Source organism: Orcinus orca, chromosome 11 (genome assembly GCF_937001465.1).
Source record: "Orcinus orca chromosome 11, mOrcOrc1.1, whole genome shotgun sequence".
NCBI classification, from domain to species: Eukaryota; Metazoa; Chordata; class Mammalia; order Artiodactyla; family Delphinidae; genus Orcinus; species Orcinus orca.
The window spans coordinates 96,246,056-96,267,122 of NC_064569.1; the positions used below are offsets into that span (position 1 = coordinate 96,246,056).

Sequence of the window (21,067 nt, forward strand, 5' to 3'; positions counted from 1 at the left end):
GTGGTTAAGAATCCATTTGCCAATGCAGGGGACAAGGGTTCGAGTCCTGGTCCGGGAAGATCCCACATGCCGCGGAGCAACTAAGCCCGTGCGCCACAACTACTGAGCCCACGTGCCACAACTACGGAAGCTCGTGTGCCTAGAGCACATGCTGTGCAACAAGAGAAGCCACTGCAATAAGAAGACCGTGCACCGCAATGAAGACTACTCCCCGCACGCCGCAACTAGAGAAAGACCGCGCAGCTACGAAGACCCAGCACAGCCAGAAATAAATAAATAAAATAAATTTAAAAAAAAGAGGCTCTGACAGAGCTCAGGCAGGTCTCCCACTACGCTCGTCCAAACCACTTCTAGTCCCCACTTCCACAACAGCCTTGTCTCCTACTCAACAGGCTCCTCAGCATCTTTTCAAGAGACCCCCTCCTTCAACTCCCTCACTTAAATCACTATACAAAAAGAAAATAATTTAATAGTTTGTCCACAAAAGTAATTAAAAGCAAATCTTACAGACTGATATAGCCTATGGTACATATGCTTCATAACAAGTATGTGGGCTCCTATTGGGTGCCATGTACTGCTCTAGGCAACAGAGATGCAAAGGTGAAGGAAGCACAGTTTTTAACCATGGAATTTACATTTAGTGGGGGAAAAAAAAGATAAAAGACAAAAATGTCGTTTAAATGCTGTGAGGAGAAAGAGTGGGGCGCAGGGAGAGAAAACCTGTGTGTGTGGGGGGGCTTCTAAGCTCAGATCGGGGGAAGGAAGCAGTGATACAGTATGTATTTTTACAAGGTACACACTTTATATTAAAAGGGAGAAAAAGGTTTTGAGCCACACAGAGTTGGGTTCCAGCTATGTTTCATCAGAATTAAATAAAATAATGAAAATAAATACTGTGCACTGTGCCTGGCACTTGGTAAAGGATGTATAAATGTTAGTCATTAAATCAGTGGTTTAATATACAAAGAAAAAAATTTTGCACTGCAATATTTAAAAACTAGGTAATAATTTAGCATCAACTGTCTGAAACAAATACTTAAGAACTCGTCAGGAGGGACTTCCCTGGTGGCGCAGTGGTTAGGAGTCCACCTGCCAGCGAAGGGGACACGGGTTCAAGCCCTGGTCCAGGAGGATCCCACATGCCACGGAGTAACTGAACCCGTGAGCCACAGCTGCTGAACCTGCGCTCTGGAGCCTGCAAGCCACAACTACTGAAGCCCGCGCAGCAACGAAGACCCAATGCAGCCATAAATAAATAAACAAATTAATTAATTAAAAATCTTAAAAAAAAAGAAGTCTTCTGGAGATGAACCACCTACAAACAGAAACCTCAGAATATTTTGTAAAACAGTATTAAGAACCACCTTCATCTACAAATAAAAAGACAGTTCTGTTATTCAGTGCTAAAAAGAAGTGAGCTATCAAGCCATCAAAAGACATGGAAGAAACTTATGCATATTACTAAGTGAAAGAAGCCAATCTGAAAAAGCTACATACTGTATGATTCCAACTATATCATATTCTGAGAGTCAAAACTATGGAGACAGTAAAAAAAAACTGTGGTTGCTAGGGATTAGGGGGAGGGAGAGATGAATAGGTAGAGCACAGAGGATTTTTAGGGCAGTGAAACTACTCTGTATGATACTATAATGATGGATACAGGTCATAAATTTCTCCCAACCACAGAATATACAACATAACACCAAGAGTGAACTGTAGCACAAATTATGGACTTTGGGTGAAAATGTGTCAAGGTAGGTTCATCAATTGTAACAAAGGTACCACTTTGGTGGGAGACTTTGATAATGGGGGAGGCTGTGCATGTGCAGGGGCAGAGGGTATGTAGCAAATCTCTGTACCTTCCTCTTAATTTTGCTGTGAATCTAAAACTGCCCTAAAAAATAAAGCCTATTTTTTTTTAAAGTACGGGATATGCACTAAACTGTAAACAATAGTTATCTCTGGAGAGTAAAGTTATACACCTATGTATTGTTTGAATTTTACAACAAGAGCATGTACTAATTTTATAATAAAAGGATACATTTCAAGAAAAAAAAGTTCTAAAAGTTGTTTCAACTAAAACACTATGCTAACATTCTTGACATTTTTTCTTTAACATATGTAATTATTTCCATGTATAACTATTTCAACAAAAGTAACTATTTTCATATGACCATTTAAACTCAGAACAAAAATACTGTTAAGAGTAGTAGGATTTTTTTCAAATTTTTAATTTAGTAGAGTTAAATCTTATTCTTAAAAGGAAATAAAATATTATGAAGTATATCTCTTAATACAGTATTAATAATCTGAATCAAGTCAACAAGAAAAACAATATATTGGCTTATGGAACCAAGTCTTTATGTATCTCTAGATGGAAAGACAAAATTTCCCATTTTCCTATCCCAAATGATTTAATTTAGAATGAACTAAAGCAGAGAGAAAACATGTCTCTCCCCCTCAGAACCTATATTACCTATTAATTTGCTAATGAAATCAGATATGTGACTTATACATAGTCAGTGTTGTGACTTTACATTAGCAGACACCTCTTGAGTAGTATTATCACTGGGTTCCTGGAAGAGATTTCCTAACAAATAATTCACTGAGGAAGGTTCTTTAGCAGATACAGAAGGACCGGTATCGAATACTAAGAATATCTGAATTGGCAAAAAAGGGGAAGTAGAGATAACACTTGGTCTGCTAAGAAAATATTCAATAAACATATAATCAGCTACTATAATTAGAAGTCAATTTCAATTCTTAATAACATTTCCGAGGTTTACATCTTAAATATAAGCAAAAAGCATCAACAAAAGAAATCTTGTTTATATAAAAAGATTTCTGCCGAAATCTTAAAACCTAACATTTTGATTTTGAAAATAAGTTGCTGATTTTTTTTAATCTAGAAAACAGTAGACTGGGCTGGCATCCTTTGAAAGCTGAGTAAGATAAGTTCCATAAAAACAGGTAATAAACGCATGGAACTCATTAATTCAGAAAGGGGAAAAAGAAACTGAAGCTTCCATGGCACATTCCTTTGAAAGCTGGCAGGAAAATTCTACTTCATTAATTAATTCACACAAAAACTATTTGCTGAGCACTAACTACACACCAAGCACTATTCTAGGTGCCGAGGATATGATGGGGAACCGCCATGATGTTGTTCTAACAAGTAGGCCCAAAATGGCAACTCTGGACTCCACTCTATTTTTTTTTTCCCCTAAATCCAAACCCAAACTCTTCCCTTCAAAGGTGTCACAAATTTATTCTGCAAGAGTTATTTTCCAGTTCATCAAATTAAGCACAGAATCGCACAGTGCACAAGTTAAGGGCACAGAATGTGGAGTTAGGATGCCTGATTCTAAATCCTGGCTCTGCTACTTTTTAGACGGGACCTTGGGCAAAGCACTCAACCTCTCTGTTACAGTTTCCTCACCTGAAAAAATGGAGATAATAGTATACCCTCATAGGATTTTTATAAGAATTAAGTGGGTTAATATTTTCAGGTGTTTAATTACATAATTATTTATTTTATTATTTATTCAAAGTTTTTCATAAATAAAATATCCTTGCCCATCTGTTGGAATTAACGTGGGTTGATGCCAACATTTCCTATAAGTCCATGTTGTTTAAACCAGCTTTAGTTCCTTCTCATGCAGACTAGGGATTTGGCCATGGGAAAACCTCCGGAACAGGAACAGGAAAAGATGATCAATTCATCATTTGCTTCCAGCCCTCCCATCTCCTTCCCACCTCCACCTCTCATCACAATCGACAAGTCTCTCAACCACATATCATAACTCTCTTCACAAAACCTTGTTTCATTAGTAAGAATAAAGTGCTCTAGCCCAGATTCAAGGCCCATCATCAAGCTATTCCCACTTCACCCTTGGCCCATACTTCCTTCTGACAGTCCCTTCCCTGCAATCTCCAGGCCCCCCTAAGAGCCTGCACTTTGCTATATATATATAACATGCCACATACTTCCAAGCCTTGCTTCTTGAAGGACCTTCCCTTGGAATGCTCTCTCCTATCGATCCTTGCAGATCCTGCTCACAGGTCCCCTCCCCTCAGTCTTCTCCGATATTCTTCCCATTCTTAATCAGGGGTAAATCTCTTCCCTAGAACTCTGGCTGCGCCACTATTATAGTCTTGCAGATCCTATATAGATTTTATGAATGTTAATTTTCCATGTCTGACTCTCCCACAGACACTGAATTCCGGGGAAAGGGAAGACGTTTTATTTACTTTTGCATTTTTTGTGCCTAGCATGGTATAGATTTAGCAATCTGGGCTGAATCGAAATAGAAATTTTCTTTTTCTTGTATTTCCTCTGATGTTTCATTCCCACAGGCTTCACTTGGCCTGTCTCTCATCTTTAGTGATAGCCAACTTTTAGCACTTTGCTAACCAATGTAGCAAAATTTCAGTTAAAAAAAAAAAATTTAATAAGTGACACAGGCTGCAACGTCCTTCACGCCAACTCAAACCTCTCTTATTCAATATGTTAGAACTTAACCCCACTTCCACAAAGACTTCTTAACTAAAAGATGAAAATTCTACTCCCGTTATGTTTAAACTCACATATCCACTAGGTAAAAGCAAAACAGAACAGCAGCACTAAATTCAACGCAACGTGTACTTTTTTGCTTATGTCTGTTCACTAATGTACAGGTGCCTGTAAGTCTTTAGGTTCATTTACACTGTGTATGTTGAGGGTGTAGGAGTCATTTGGCTGGAATCTTGGAGGCATGTTCGCCATGCCTCTGCCATCAAGTAGGAATTATTGCACATAAATGAGTCTATTCTACTGCCTAAAACTCTCTAGGAGAAATTCCCAGAGTTCCTCACAGGGCAGGGAGTTCTTTGGTTTGTCCACCCAAGCCACTAGCACTCCCTCTGACCTCATCTGCTGCTGTTTTCCTTCTCAGAGTTGAGGAACAGCAGGCCATCACTCTTTAACATACCCTAAGACCCTCATTAACTCATTGCTTAGGATACTTTATCAGGGTAAATTAACTCGTTTCTTTGGCTGATATTTTCTCTGAATTTTCCCCCTATTCTTCAACTATTTTACTTACTCTTAAAGATGCTTTACAAGTTTTTTACAACAAATCCAAATTTAACATTACTTTAATACATACTATGTGAAGGGGACATAAAGAAATAAAGATTAACAAGGCATGGTGAGCATCTAAGAATACAATCTTGTGGTGAAACAGACACATTCCATAGTAACTGTAACATATGACATACATCACTGTAATATATGGATAAAGATAGAGAAAGATAGGGCATTCCAGGCAGGGGCTCAGAAGCAAAATGGTGCATTCACTCTCAATGCATTGATAGGCAATGTGCCAGCTGCTGGGACTATAAAATAAAACACAGCCTTGACCGCAAGGACCTTAGAGCCTAGTGCAGTGGTATTCGAAAATACTTTGCAGTTTTTCCAGCAAAAGTCTTCCACAGATACCCAAGATAAGAAGAGAGAGACGGTGAGAGTTGCTCTAGCTGTGGCGTTGGGAAGAGGATGACTTACTTCTTCCACTACAGCCAGGCCACCTGGGGTACCTCAGGTCCAAGGGGATAAGAGTATCCCCCACCTTTCCCGTTTTGATACAACACTGAGAACACTGCCACCTACCTAACACAGTGAGCGCTTCATAAGCACTGGTTAAATAAAGCATGAGAGCTCTGGAATAATGTATAAGTCACTGGTCTAATGAACGGGAATGGCAGAAGCTTATGGGGACACCAGGCAGGAAAAGCTGAGTCTAAATCACTGGAATCCAAATCTAGGCAAACAACTGTAAAGGTCTGACCAATTTCTCTAAAATCCTGGAGGCAGAAAGCTCGTCTTAACTACTTTTTACATCCCCCTGCAGTTCTTGTTTCCTTAGCCGGCTCTATCTGCTTGCCGCAGCAGTTTCTTCAGACCTTTCCTGTATTCTTCAAGCTTCCAACTCTCCACCTCGCTCTTGCCCCTCCAAAGAGGACCTTCACAGAACTCACAGAAAAGCACTCCTTACCTTCCTGCCCCCATGCGCATCTGTTTCCTGCCCACACACCTTGCTTTCCCCTGGAAGCGGGTATTCTTACTACCCAAAGCCAATCGCCTGGATCACACTGGGCCCTGAGTTCTACTGGAAGGTCCTCAACCCAACACTCTCCTACATCTTCAGCACGGCCCTGGGCTGGCTCCTTCCCACCTCAATTTACACATGCTTAAGGTTCTCTTATATTTAAAAAAGTCTTCGCTTGACCCGAGATTCTCCCTATAGCTACTTTTTACTTTCCTCAACAGCCAAATTTTAGGAAGGTTTGACTCCAAACTTGTTTCCACTTCTTCACCTCACTTTCTCATCAATACACAACCACCTGGCTTTAGTTATCCCCTCCTCCCAACTGACCCTTTTCAATAACCTCAGCTACTGCCTCTGACTTGAGACACTTTCTTTCCCCATGCCATGCTCTCTGGGTTTTCCTCCTAACCTGTCTGGTTGCAACCTGTTTGCTCTTTAAACACTGCCCTGCTCCCTTAAATGTTCACATTCCTCAGAATTTTGTCTGGACCTCTGAGCACTTGTCATTATTAGCAACAATAACATAACTGGGGCATGGGCTTGGAGGGTGGGGAGTGTCTAAAACTACAAAACCTTCTAGGGGCTGAGGTCTGTAAAGTCCCTGTTACTGATGGGAGACACCCATCACTCAGGCAGAAAAAAGGAAGGAACCACTTCTCCACATACTGACATTCCCTGTTTAGCCCTGAGAGCAATCTCATCTACTCCGAGGCTGGAACATACACGCTAACCTCTAAGTCTTACTTCACAGCCCAGTTCCTTCTCCTAAATATCAGTTCTGTGTCTCAAACACTTGATATCTTCCTTACAGGCATCTCAAACTTAAGTCCAAAATTAAATTCATCACTTTTACTCCACCCCAATCTTCTTGTTCTCCACTGTTTTCTATTTCAATGAATGGTATCACCACCACCTAATTTCCAAGCCAGAAGTCTTGACTCTCCTTGGTTCCTCCTTCTCCCTCAGAGATCTACCTCCTAGTAGGCTTGCTCTCATCTCGTCATCACCAGCCTCAAGATCTTCACTTAGTCAATACATATGGCCTACTATGTGTCACTTCTGCTGTTGACGCTGAGTGTACAGCAGTGAACAAGCCAAGCTTAATCCTACAGGGAGGAGACAGGCAAACAAATAAATAAAAGGATGAGACAAATACAGATGGTGATAAAAGTTATGAATAAAATAAAGCAGGCTGATGTGACGGAGCACTACTTTAGGCTGTGAGGGCTAGAGAAAACCTCACAGAGAAAGAAATACTTAAATTGAACCTGGGGACTTCCCTGGTGGTTCAGTGGTTAACACTCCGTGCTTCCAATGCACGGGGCATGGATTCAATCCCTGGTCCAGGAACTAAGATCCTCCATGCTGCGTGCCACAGTGTGGCCAAAAAGAAAAAAAAAGAAAGATAAACTGAACCAGAATGACAAACAGAAACAAGTCTCACACAGATTTGGGAAGCAGAGTATTCCAGGAGGCAGAGGGAAGGGCCGAGGGCAAAGTTCCTAAGGTAGAAATGAGCTTTTGAGCTTGAGGTGATCAAGAAACAGAAGGAAGGTCAAAGAGGCTGGAACTTAAGGGAGCAAGGAGGCCAGGTCAGATGGGCTCAGAGGGAGGCAGGGGTCAGAGAGACCCTTGTCGGCCACCATGAAAGCAATGGAAAGCTACTAGAGGGTTGTAGGAAGACAACTGACATAACCCAATTTGAATTTTTAAAGATCACTTTAGCTGAAAAGCAGAAAAAAATGGTTTGGGAGGGCAAAAAAAATTGGGAGTTGCAAAACCAGTCAGGAAGCTAATAATACAGTTGTCCAGATAAGAGGGGATGGTGCTTGAGATGGGAAGGAACAAGTTTACGATGTATTTTGGACATAAAATGAAAAAAACTTGCTGGGAGATTAAATGCTGAAAGTGAGAGGGGAAAAAGAAATCTAGGACAATTCGTAGGTTGTTTTTAGGTATAATTTACATACAGCAAAATTACATGCAGTATATGATTCAATAAGATGTGATGAATGCCTACCAAGACACAGAACATTTCCATCACTCTAGAAAGTTCCCTCATGTCCCCTTCCCAGTGAACCCCCTTCCACCCAACCACTGATCTGATTTTTGATATCACAGACTACTTTTGCCTATTCTAGAGTGTCTTATAAATGGGATCATCCACTATGTACTTTTTTGTGTCTGGCTTTTCACTCTGCATAATTTGTGTGAAATTCTTCCTTCTTCCTTGTAGTAGTTTGTAGTAGTTTGTTTCTTTTCACTGCTGAGTGGTCTTCCACTGTATGAACATACCGTTTTGTTTATCCATTCTCCCACTGGATGGACGTCTGGACTGTTTCTAGTTTTCGTCTATCATGAAAAAAGCTCCTAAGAAGATTCTTGTACGAGGCTTACTTGTGGACATACATTTTCATTTCTCTTGGATTAATACCTAGAAATGGAACTGCTGGGTCACAGGGTAGACATAACGTTCAACTTTTTAAGAAACTTCCAAAATAGTTTTCCAAAGTGGTGGCATCATTTTATAGCCTCATCAGCAGTGTACTTGGGTGGGTTCTTGCTGCCTGACTCCCAGGTGTTTCGCTTGAATAACTACCTACACCACAGCCAAAATGACACTCTTTTAGCTCTTCAAACATTTCTCTCTATATTTCTTTTTCTTTTTTTTAAGACGTTTGTAGATGCGCTCCAAGGACACTTTTCCTCCTTACCCCATCCCATTTATTGCCTGTCTCATGCTATTTATTTTCATTCAACAAATATCCTGAAAGATGAGAAAAGGCTGGGTTGGCCACAGTGTTCTGAGCAGAAGCAGCAGCATATAACGAAATCCCTGAGATGGGAAAGAGCTTGGAGCCTTCAGAGGACACAGAGAAAGTCCACGTGTCTGAAGGACGGCAAGCAAAAGCAGCAGAGAGGTGGCCAGAGAGGTGGTTAGGGGCCAGGGGACTCAGAGCATTGGGAGAAATGGGAAGGAGTTTGGATTTTCTATTAAGTGCTATGAGAAACCATTAAACGATTTTAAGGGAGGAAAGACTGGTGACTCTTTGGCTGCTCTGGGCACACTGGAATAGAGACAGACAGACGGGTAGAAATGGGGAGGCTGTGTTAAGAGGCAATCACAATGTTCCAGGTAGGAGAGGATGGTGGCTCAGTGGTTGTGGCAGTAGAGTGGACAGATTCAAGTCGTACTATGGAAACAGCACTGGTGATGGATTAGATATGGAGGGTAGTGAGAGAAAAGGAGGAATGTGATTTGAGAGAGTGGGTAAATGGTAAAGCCACTTATGGAGAAGGGGGCAAATGGAGGAGAGTTTGAGGAATATGTGTTAGTTCTGGACTTACGAAGCTCAAGTTACTAGTAAGATACCCAAATGGCAGCGTCAAGCAGGAGTTGGAGGAGCTAGGGAAGGTCTGGCTGAAGGTATCAACATGCGGGTCATCAGCTTACCGGCAATCATCAAAGCCTAGGGATATCCGAGAGCACCCAGGGAGCAAGGGCAATGAAATAAGAGGGTCCAGAGAATGCCAACGGTTAAGCAGAAGAAGGAAGGAACGAGCCATAGAGGTGGGAAGAGATTGCTGAGACAAGACAAGCGCCTGGATGAGGAAGCGAATGGTCCTCTCTTGAGAAGCCTCCTGTGACCTTTCAAGTCAGGAGGACCTATCTTGGTACAGCACCATGTACTCCCCCCATCAGAGCACTTTCAATAGCCCTGTTTAGTTGCCCTTCTCTACTGAGCAGATATTGGAGGATGTAAAATCAACAGGATTGTCAGGAACCAGCCCCGCTCTAGACAGTGTATTGGTACACGGTACAATGTGGAATGTTTGTTTAATGGACAACTACACTAACATTCACTGAGTGTCACCTATAGGTGGTGCACTCCACTATATACTTTTCCTATTTTAGTTCCTTTTCTCACCAGCCCTGAGGAAGATATATCTCCATTTTACAGACAAGGAAACTGTGGCTCAAGCAAAATGCCCAAGGTCACTCACTGCTAATAAGTGATGGAGCCAGACTGAGGCCACACATCCTCCTTCATATGCTCTGCTGTCTCCATAAACTTCCCATCACATGGACTTTCTATTGCAAGAATGTCCTCTCATATTACTGTCAAAGGGATACAAACCTGTCCCCAGGTAACTGACCCACCAGAGTACTAAGTCAGGAAAATGTCCAGGGAAGTAGTCCTGCTCAAGAATCCCTACTATTTTTTTTTTTTTTTTTTTTTTTTGCAGTACGCAGGCCTCTCACTGTTGTGGCCTCTCCCGTTGCAGAGCACAGGCTCCGGATGCGCAGGCCCAGTGGCCATGGCTCACGGGCCCAGCCGCTCCGTGGCATGTGGGATCCTCCCGGACCGGGGCACGAACCCGTGTCCCCTGCATCGGCAGGCGGACTCCCAACCACTGCGCCACCAGGGAAGCCCCAAGAATCCCTACTCTTGTCAGGCACAGTGAATAATCTCCGGACTCCCAAAGTAATGCTTTATCTTAGGACGCTTCTAAATGTAGAAGTGAAACCTTCCCTGAAACTTGAGGTCTAGAGGTGAAAAACTTAGGACTGCTAGGGCCTTAACTCTTTTCAGTTCTAGAACTCAATTTTAGCCACATACCAGAAATTTCTCCCTACATCTAAAGGGCCTAATTTGAACTTCACAACTAATGCTGAATGTGGCAAAGAGCTTCTCCATGTCGTCCATTGTGGACCAAGATATAATCAGGGTGAGACTGTATCTCAGGGGGTCCAAAGAAACCAATATTACATAACTTTGTGAAAAGTTAACAGTAGTACTCTGCTTTTAAGATTGATGTACTGTCTTTTCCCTGACTTATTAAGATTGCAACTACACAGGTTTCCTAAATGCATACATTAGCACCCAGAGGTTTCCTTTCTTTTTCTACTCAGGAGCAACTGTTAACTATCAACCCTCTGGTCAGAGCATGGGCTACAGTGGAAAGAACACTAGCCTCGCTGGCAAAGAACAGGGTCCTAGCCTTGACTGTCAGTGTAAAGCCGCATAACTCTGGGCAGGTCACCACCTTCTTGGCATCTTTCCTGAGTTGTAAAAGAAGTTGTAAAGTGCCAGACTAGGTTTCTTTCAGTTCTCTATATAACTCTACCAGAGAGCACAGAAAGGGTGGTTGAAGGTATGTAGGATGCCACTGGCTGGCTGGGAAAAGTGCGGAGGACGAACCCTCCTGGCTGTGGATGACGAAGCCTGTCTGACCTGCGCTGTTTCCTCTCCTGCCACAGCCCCCACTCTCAGCCACCGGGGCTCCCCCCAACAACTCCCTCCCCAACCCAAGGTCACCTGGGATCCTCCATCTGAAGCAATACCTAGCAGAGTGTCCTGCATACAGATATCACTAACTTTTGCTGGCTTCATTTGAAGCTTTAACAAAGTACAATGATTGTAACACCCCAATCCAACTCCTCAACAAAGAAACATAAACATAATGAAACGATGTTTCTAATAATGCCTAGCACTCATCAACTCAATAACAGATCTCTGGCTTTTTTTTTTTTTTTGGCCCCACGCATGGCTTGTGGGATCACAGTTCTCCAACCAGGGATTGAACCGGTGCCCCCTGCAGTAGAAGCATGGAGTCCTAACCACTGGACCGCCAGGGAATTCCCTACACATCTCTTTTTTATGAGAACAATTTTAATAAAGCAGACACGTTCCTTTTTCTTACCCTTTATAAGGTACCACTAATGACCCCTCTTAAGTTCTTTTGAGCCAGGTCCCCATTCACAAAGCATAGATATAAACAGAGGGAAGACTTCAACCAACCCACTTCTACTCTTTGGATTAACTTCTCAAGATGCTCAGGACTAAAGCAAATTATTTACTTTGTTTAACGCCATTTTCATCCATTCCACAGATCAAGTTTGACTGCCCTGCTGGCAGAAAACACTTTATTAAGAGGGTACATCTTCATGACCACTCTGAAGCAGTATCCCTCGAGTCACTATCATATTGTCTTCCTATTCTCTTCATAGCTATCATCACCGCCAGACACTCTTACTTACTGTCTACAATCCCTCTCCAGAGCAGGCTCCTTCTCTACCTTGCTCACCACTGCATCTACCATGTTTAGAACAGTGCCTACAAAAGCTTGTTAATGAAAATTAGAACACAGAAGACCTTAATCCATGTTTACGGATGTGATGTTCAAACATGGTAACCACCTTCCAATCAGGATGATGTTCAAGTGTTCCAGTGAACTTCCACCCTTTCCCACAGAACAGCTTACATATGCAGACTGCAACAAGGATATTTTCCCCCGTAGCTAATGTTTTCTCTTTCTTCCCCACGATGAAGCATCAGATAACAAGCCACAGATACACCAATAAGTCACTTTATAGTTCTTCTTCCTGCTGGGTCATGCACATTACGTACAAAGCAAACACAGCTCTAATGCAGAAAGTACTGATTGTGTTTGTTGCCAAGAGAATCTTTCCATCCATACTGCATGTACCATAGGTATTAAGAGAACTTTCAAAGCTACCTAATAATATAAAAAAACTATTCAGTCTAAGTGCAATGTGACCAAATCATGCTCTATAAAAGCCTTGACTTCACTATATTTCAAATGTATGATTTTTATGTACAGTATTGCTCCAATATAAATAGGGTTTTATTGTGTTGCTTTATTTTGTTACTCTTACCTCCACAAAAAGAAAATGAAGGCAGCCGAGTCAGAAGCCCCAGACAGATCTAACGAACACTAAGGTGCCTTGAACATAAGCCCCCGTGAGGAAGAGAGCTTAAGGCATACTGGGGAAAGGGTTGTCTTTTGTAAATATATCTTTTGAGTCCCATCTGGTCAAACTGAGAGCAGGCACCAGATAATGATTCCTGTGCATTGTAAACCAGTAGTAACACAGACAGGAAAAGAGATAGCCCCTTACATATCGTATCACTCTTTGATCTGATAGAAGTTTTCAGCTCAAGATAGAACGACAGAATTGGGTATGAAAGAGAAGTTTTTAGATTAAATCTCAGGTGCACTGGCAAAATTGGCCAGGTAGAGGGAAAGTGAAATTTTAGAAAACTCCCAGGGGTCACTAAACTATATGGCACAGTCACAAAAACCATCCTTTCCAGTATTTTGCCCGAGTCCAGATTTCAGATTCATTATAACTTAAAAAAAAAAGAAGGGGGACACAGCAGGAAATCTGTATTCCAAAGCCAACCTACCACTGGCTGATTTGTGTCTTGAGCTGGCAGTGAGCTATAACAGACCTAGTAAAGACTCTGGAGCCAAGGGGAGGACGGTCACAATCAAACCCTGACTCTCATTAGCTCTATGACCTCTCAGGAAAAGGAGAGGTGATATATCTCTCAGGTCTGCTGGGTGGATTTTGCAAGATAAGTTAAAATACCTCGGACAGAACCTAGCATTCTGAAGTGTTTCTGGTTTTGTTTTTTAAAACGAATGTTAGCAACCTTTCCTCTCTTTCTGAAGAGAAGGTTGAACTCACCAGAAGTCCAAATCTAATTTCTTGGTCTACATTCATTACATTTTATGAAGATTAAAAAAAAAAAAAAAAAAGGTTGCAGAACCTAAAACCCACATCTCCTGACATCTTACCACCTTGGCAACCTTATCTCACATACGTAAACACAAACAAACTTTTACCTCTGTAAGAGTTTTATAAACTTTTTCCTCACATAAGTTACAACAAAAATGTAAATTAACGTGTGGTAACTGTTCACAATTTAAGTAACTATAAGGTTTTAAAAAGGCCACATAAAACACAAGGTCATAATTCAAATACCAACATAGAATAAATTATTTAGTTTTGGAAATTCCAAATACTCAATCTTTATAGTCATATAAAACTGTCTACCTATGTGACAGGCCTGATGTTAACATACAAGAAAAAGTCTACCAAGGCGTCTCCAAAGTCAGCATTATGAGCATACCTCCCAATGCTGTGACCCTTTTTGAAACTGTTTGCACTGAATGAATAAAAAAGAGGTCCAAGAAAGACATATTACACCACATTAGGCACATGTCCTTCAAGCATCCCAGTACTAGAAATTTAAGACAAGCAAGACCAACATCTGAGGTCGGTCCAGAAGGACTAACCAGTCAAACACAGGGCCTAAGGCCCTCACACACCATAAAATCAGTGAAACTGACTGGGGCTCTTCAGCATCTGAGAGGAAACGTCCAGCTCCCATTAAGGAATAAACTGGGGATGGGGATGCAAATAATTAGCGCACCCTGAGGTGACAGTTAACTCCACTAGCACACCACTTCACAGGCGGTATTATGGAATTCCACTTTGTCCCTACTCTGAGAATACTAAAGCTGGAAACTTCAGAAGTTAGCCAAACACCAAACATCCCTTGAAAGAACTTTAAATAAGATCCCTCCACAGCACCCTGCAGAGAAAGATCTTGGAACTCCTAGGAGCCAACCAACACACACAGACCCAAACACACATTAGCCACAACTCCAAGGAGTCCGATGTTCTCTGAAAAACCTTTTTCCTGATAACTCCTTCTTGCAAAGAGAAAAAATACAAGGCACATTCAGCATAGGCCAGAATATTTCTGAGAAGCACAGACCAGCATCTGGGATTTGAGGAAAAACTGCACACCGACCAAGTCTTACACTCTGTTGGAGAAGGAACACGCTGAAAACTAAAAAGTGAGACAGGCTTTTAAAAGCCAGGTAAGGGACAGCCTGCATTTCTCAGGAAGTCGCCTATGACTAAAACAAAAGCACAGATGGGGGTGGGCGGGGGGGGGGGGGACTACCTAAAACCCCTGTAATGTTTGACCTGAAGGAGAGTCTTCACTGAATGGATGAAAAAACTGGAGCCTTGGGGAGGTAGGTAACTTGGCCAAGGTTACAGTTTATTTGGTGGTAAAGCTGGAAGTAGATTCCTGGACCTCCAAGTCGAACTTCAGTGCAGTTTCCCACTTCACCAAGCTGCCACCCCATTTAAGACGTTTTATAAAACTCCTCACTGAGGCAGTTAACATAAGGGTCCAATTATCATTCAAAGATCTGTCTGTTAGATAATAGCTCGAAAATTCCATCCATTTTACAGCATTTATCAGAGTCATCTAATCTTCGAGGGGGAAAAAAAGCAAAGAGGAAAGGGGGGGAAAAAAATCCCAATTTCTATCTGTCCCCTAAGGGCAAACTAAAGGGTTGCAGACAGTGCTAGTATCCACAACCACAAAAACAGGCAATAATCCCCACCCACGGGCCCAGGAAGTTGGCCCCTCCTCTGCACCGCCCGCCCCCCGCAACTCAGTAAATTCCACTCCCATCCAGGCGCACGAGAGATGTTCCACCTCCCGCCGCTGACAGAGCGGGCTGGGCCGCATTGGCCACTCTCCTTCCACCACCACTTTCCCCCACCCCAAAAAAGACCAGAAGCCTAGAGCACCACCGGGCCCCCAAAAGAGCGTTTGCTCGCACACGGGGACCACCGGATCAAACACCCCGCCCTGCTCACCGCGGCGGGGGAGGGGGAGAAAACCCCACGCAGGAAGTGTGTCCCGCGCTCCACTCCCCGCCCCCAGGGCCGGGACCTTGCGCCCTGCCAGCCGGTACCTGCCCTCCGCCCCCAACAGGCGAGAAGCAGCCGCGTCCACATGGCTTCAGGTGTTCACATGGCAATAAGCGGGCCCCCGGCCCTCCCGTGGCAGGGGCGCGCTCCGGCGCCCCAGCTCCGCTCCCGCCCGCTAGCCCGCCCGGCCCCTCCCCAAGCCCGGCCCTCAGCGCGCCCGCCTCGCCCCCTGCGAAGCGGCGAGAGCCGCGGGATACCCGGGGCTGCCAGGGACCCCGGGGCGGGCAGCGCTGACCCCGCCGATCCCCGGGCACCGCCCGCTCACATCCGCCGCCTTTGCACCCGAGGCCGCGACGAGCAGGTACCTTCCCCCGGCAACCTCAGGCCAGGACCGGTGCCCAAGCCCGGCCAGACTCCCAGGCCGGCCCGAGACCCCTCAGCGCCCTGATGCCAGGCCGGACCCTTTCCCCTCAACGCCCCGAGGCCAGGGCAGGCCGCTCCTCTCTGCACTCCCGGGTCGGGCCGGGCAGGGACAGTCGCCTCAGCAACCCGAGTCCCGGCCTCGGAGTCCTGGGGCTCAGCACTCCCAGGTCGGGCCGGGCAAAGACCTCTGCCCCCAGCCCCAGAGGCCAGACACCCGGCCTGGCCCTAGCTCCTCAACCCTGACCTCTGCCCCTCCCCCTCAGGCCCGGGCAGCGGTTACCTGTGGGAGCCCCCCGCCCGGTCCCTCGGCCTCGGCCGGGGGCGGGAGGGGAGGGAGCGGCGGCGGACGGCGCTGCGCGGGGTGGGGGTGGGGGAGCCTCCGCCGCCTCCAGCTCGGGCGCCGGGGCCGGCGGCGGGGCGGGCCGGGGCCGCGGCCCCTGGAGGCTCGCTCCGGCCCGCGCGCTCGCTCCCTGGTCAGGCGCGCCTCAGGGCGGGCTCTCCCGGCGGAGGCCGCGGCCGCCTCGCAGGGGCCGAAAGCGGCTCGGCTCGGGGTTTTTTCTCTCCATTCTCCCAACACACAGGAAATAACAGAACGTCAGGTGACGGTTCGCGGCCAATCGAGAAGCTCCGGGCCGCGGCGCGCGGGCGGGCGGGAGGGCGCGCGGCGGGGGCGGGGCGGCAGGGGGCGGGGCCGGCGGGCGCGCGCGTGCCCACCCGCGTGCGGCGGCGCCGAGGCCTGTGCACGCCGGGCCGCAGGAGACATCCGCCCCGCGGCCGGGGTCGCGCGGGTATCCCCTCGGCGGCCGGGGGGGATGTCGCGCGCCTCTCGCCGCTCGATCAGTGCCATCTTGGCCCGCAGCTCCCGGCCGTCCTGGGAGTGGCCGCGAGCCAACTTTCTGGGGAGTTGGTGGCCCGGAATCTCTCCTTGGGATTTCTAGAGTTCCCTGGAGCCGCCAAAGCCAGAATCGCATCTCTGTCAGCCTTGGGGAGCCCGCGGGCGAGGGCCCACTCTCCTCCCCGTAACCCGCTTAGTGGTGCCGGCTCCTGCCCGCCTAGCGCCCACCCGGCCCTCAGGCCTAGTGCCCTCAACGCCTCCGCCCCTTGGCGCCCCGTGTCCTTGGATGAATGACTTGGGCCCTCTTGGGACTCAGTTTCCTCCGCAATACAAGCAAGGAGTGGGGAGGCCCACCAACCTCACGTGTAAAATAGACGCTCACCAAACGCCAGCCGCCTTCGCCTGAGGCGGCATTAAAAAGCTGCCATGCCTGGCTGACTGGACCCAGGGTCCAGAATTAATTTGGAGATAAGGTGGAGGATTTGCGGTGCCAAGGCCTCGGGCCGTTCCCAGCCTTCTTTTGCAGATCTCATGTATGTTTTATGGAGCAAAGGAATGGTTGACTTTTTTTTTTTTTTCAAGAAAATCTCGGTTGTAAAACAACCAGAGATGTTTGTGCGGCCTGACCCACTGCTATCAAAAGTGAGAAGACCAGTGAGGCTAGGTTGTACTTGGAGTGTCTGTGATCCTCCCTCTGGCTCACCCAGAGCCCTGGCCAAATTCTCTCCCCACTCCGGGCCTCAGTTTACCGTTGGTACAATGGGAAGGAGAAGAGTGTGGACTGGATGTCCCTGACGTTGACTAAAATTGCTGATTCTAAATTAGACCCCATCTGCCCTAGATGTTAAGGGAGTATGTGGCTTCCTTTCCTGAAGCAACCCAACTTGAAAGTAAATTGGAATTGGAAGAAGAGGGTAGCAGGTGGAGGCTGATAGGAACCAGGTGTGGCCTGGGGGCCCAGTTTCAGTATATCTGAGGTCCATAGCTCCCCAGGGCCTGGCTCTACCCTTTCACCTCTCACCCCACCTAGACAGAGACATTTACGCTTAGCCTTGCCTTGGGCCATGCAAAGAGGGTCCTGGCTGTGGCAGCACCTGCCCCCAGCAAAGGGATCTAAGGTAAGGCCTGAGTTGGTTCTGGCACCCCAGGAGGATGTGGCGGGGGGAAGGCAGTGGTTTCTCCTGGCTTCTGTCCAATCACACAAAGTGGGGGCCGGCTCCAATGTGGGTCAGGGCTATTCCTGGAGACTTGATTCCCCAGCACCTCCTGCATGCCAGGCAGGGTGCCGGTCTCTTCTGGTCTCTTCCGGGGCAGAGCTGAACAGGCCGCCAAGCCCTGCCCTCTGGCTGTTCCCATTGTTCTATGAGTTTCATTTTCAAATTCTTTGGCACCAAGACCCAAAAGGCCAGTGCTGGCTTCTGCTTGAGTCAGAGCTACAGAGGGAAAGAGGGAACTCTCAGCACAGACCCATGTTTTCTGGACAAACACAGAAAGATGCATGAGAGCTTCCACTTGGTGTTGGGAGCACCCTCAATTTCTTGAGAGACTTCATGAAGAAAAGGGAAGCCCATTTCCTTAGAGTCTCCTGCCCCATCGTTCTTCCCTTCCTTTCCCTTCTTCCTCAGCTCATTCGGGTCTCAGACTAGGGGACCAGAACCTGAAATGGACGGTGACAAGCCATGCAAAGCCTCATGCAGAAGGGAAGGAATGCAGACAGATAACTGAAGTCCAGGCTTTTGTTTGTTCCTGCCTCCTGTCCTGAGACTGACCCTACAGCCCCCTCCCCACCCCTTTGGACCCTGCCGGAACAATGGCTAGTTAACCTCCACCTGGAAACCTCCCCAGTCCTAGGGCCAGGCCAGCCTGGACCTCTTCACCCCTAACAGCCACTTTCCCTTTCAGTACCATTTGGAAAAAGAACATGTGTGGGCATTATGACCAACAGATAGATTTGAGTTACACTTGGGCTGTGTGGCCCTGGACTAGTCACTTCACCTCTCTGAAACTTGGTTTCCTCAGCTGTAAAATGGGGATAATATGACCTCACTCATAAGGTATTTTGGGAATCTAAAGAGAAATGTATAAAAAAGTCAGTACAGTACCAGGCACACATTAGCAATAGCTACAGTTCTATGATGTGGACATACAAGCAGACTGAGGTTCAGAGAGGTTAAGTCACTGTTCAAGATCCCATAATGGCCAGAGCACAATAGCTGGGAGCTCCCTCCTCTTTGATCACATTAGTGTCTTCTATTGTTCTCTCACTGTCTCATCTGTGAGAATCCTGTTTTTCTTTTTTTTTTTTTTGAATTTTACAATTTTATTTTTTAATACAGCAGGTTCTTATTAGTTATCCATTTTATACATATTAATGTATATATGTCAATCCCAAGAGAATCCTGTTTTTCCTACCACAGTTTAAGGAAAGGACAGTAGATTAGTTGGGGGTTTTTTTGTTTTTGTTTTTCTTCTCTCTCTCTCTTCTAGTCCAGTCCACTCAAAAAATACATATTGAATTGAATCAGTGTTTTCAATTCCAGAAGCAAAATTAATCCTTTCCCTCCTCCTCCAGCTCCGAGATGGCTTTTGGAAACCCTGTGTCACTCCCTTTATTACAAACTCCTCTGCCCTCCTCCAGGCGCCTGGGCCACTCCGGGATTACAAATGGAGCCTTCTGCCTCTAGGTCACTGATTCCGCTACCATCTGTCAGCATGGATTGATTGAGGAGACTGGCCCTGCTCGGCAGATCAGTGACTTGTGCGAAGTGAGCTGGGCTGTCGGTGCCTTCAGCGGCAGGCGGATGTCCTTCCTCTCACTCGCTGGCTCTCTTGAGCACAAGTACCGCCCTCACCTTTATCCTTCAGTGGCCCCAGCTCTCCTTCCTCGTAGGAGGGGCCTCCTGCTAACTCTAGCACGCCAGGAGGGAGGCCTCCTGAACTCGTGCTCACAATCCTCCAGGAGACAACTTACCAGAAAAAGCCTCTGCTTAACAGAGTGGGGAACCCCCCAAAGCGTCCGGCAGAGCCTGTCCCAAGCCAGGCACTTTTCCCACGCAAAGCACAAACCTAAGGGTGGCCTTCATTCCACACAGAGCACCTGCTGTGTGCTGGGCTGTAAACCCTGATGGAGGGAACACAGGGCCTCAGAATAAGTCTTTCTGGGGCAAGGGCAGGGCAGGCTCTAAGGCTAAGGGGGTGGGGAAGGCTCCAAATAGAGAGTCCGGGAATACCAAGCCTTAGCCACGTGGGGACAGCCACTGCAGGTCCCAGGAGGGCTGTGTGCAGCGCAGGGCTAGGGGAACGAGAGATGAGGCTGCAGAGGTGGGCAGGGGTGGGGTCCTACAGGGCCTTGTATCTGTGACCCACTTGGCATGAACTGGTTCCACAGGGTCTCACAGTGACCTCTGCTCAGGAGATCTGCCCCTCAACCCTGCCTTCCACCTCATTCCTCCAGGCCCCAAGTCGTGGCTCCCTCCTCCTCAGCTCTCACTGGTCACACTGGGCTGCCTGTGCCTGTGTCTGCCTCTCCCACAGGACCGTGAGTATTCACAGGGCAGACACCCCTGCTTCCCTCGGGTCTCTGGCATCCTCTGCAGGGTAAGGCACCATAACCATCAACATGATAACATGAATAATGACGAAACAGCCCAGAGGAATCCAAGCTGACTGGGAATAGGCACTGTGTGTCTGTAGCGACATCATGAGGTTGGTACTGTTCTCATCCCCACTTTACAAACGGGACGACTAAGGGGCAGAGAGTTGAACAAGTTGTCTCAAGTCACACAGCATAGAAGAGGCCAAGCTGGGATTTGAACCCAGGTCTTTAGAGGTTGCACTCTTAACCACCAAGTTTCCCAGCACTGGGTAAACACTGGAAAGATGGATGGACACAGACAGTTGGTGGGTCCCAAAGTTTGCAGGTGGATAGGGAAACAGACTTGAGGGGACAGCAGGGTCGGCACCAGTCTCTCCCCACAGGTAACATGGTGAAGCCCTGGAGACTGGGCAGTTTGCAGGCGTTGGACCTGCAGACCCCATGCCTGGAAGACCCAGGCCTAACCGACAGCAGCAGGACGCATCAGCACACTCGGGACACTGGAGGAGTTGCAGCTGAGCAACGGGAGGCCCCTGCTGCCTGGCCTCACAGAAGCTCACCCTTCGGCCCACTCA

The 21,067-nt window shown here is 46.6% G+C and overlaps 1 protein-coding gene across 6 annotated transcripts in view; it reads right to left on the minus strand.

Annotated features, from left to right (window-relative positions):
- Positions 1-21,067, minus strand: part of TCF20 (transcription factor 20) — a 190,886-nt gene that overhangs the window by 80,763 nt on the left and 89,056 nt on the right. The window contains exon 1 of one of the 6 annotated variants that reach the window (XM_004279551.4): positions 16,343-16,652. The exons of 4 other annotated variants lie outside the window; for them this stretch is intronic. The gene's annotated coding sequence lies outside the window, so the exon portion shown is untranslated. Of the gene's footprint in view, positions 1-16,342; positions 16,653-21,067 lie in introns of those variants that run through there. One more of the 6 variants, XM_004279550.4, reaches the window with a different exon arrangement.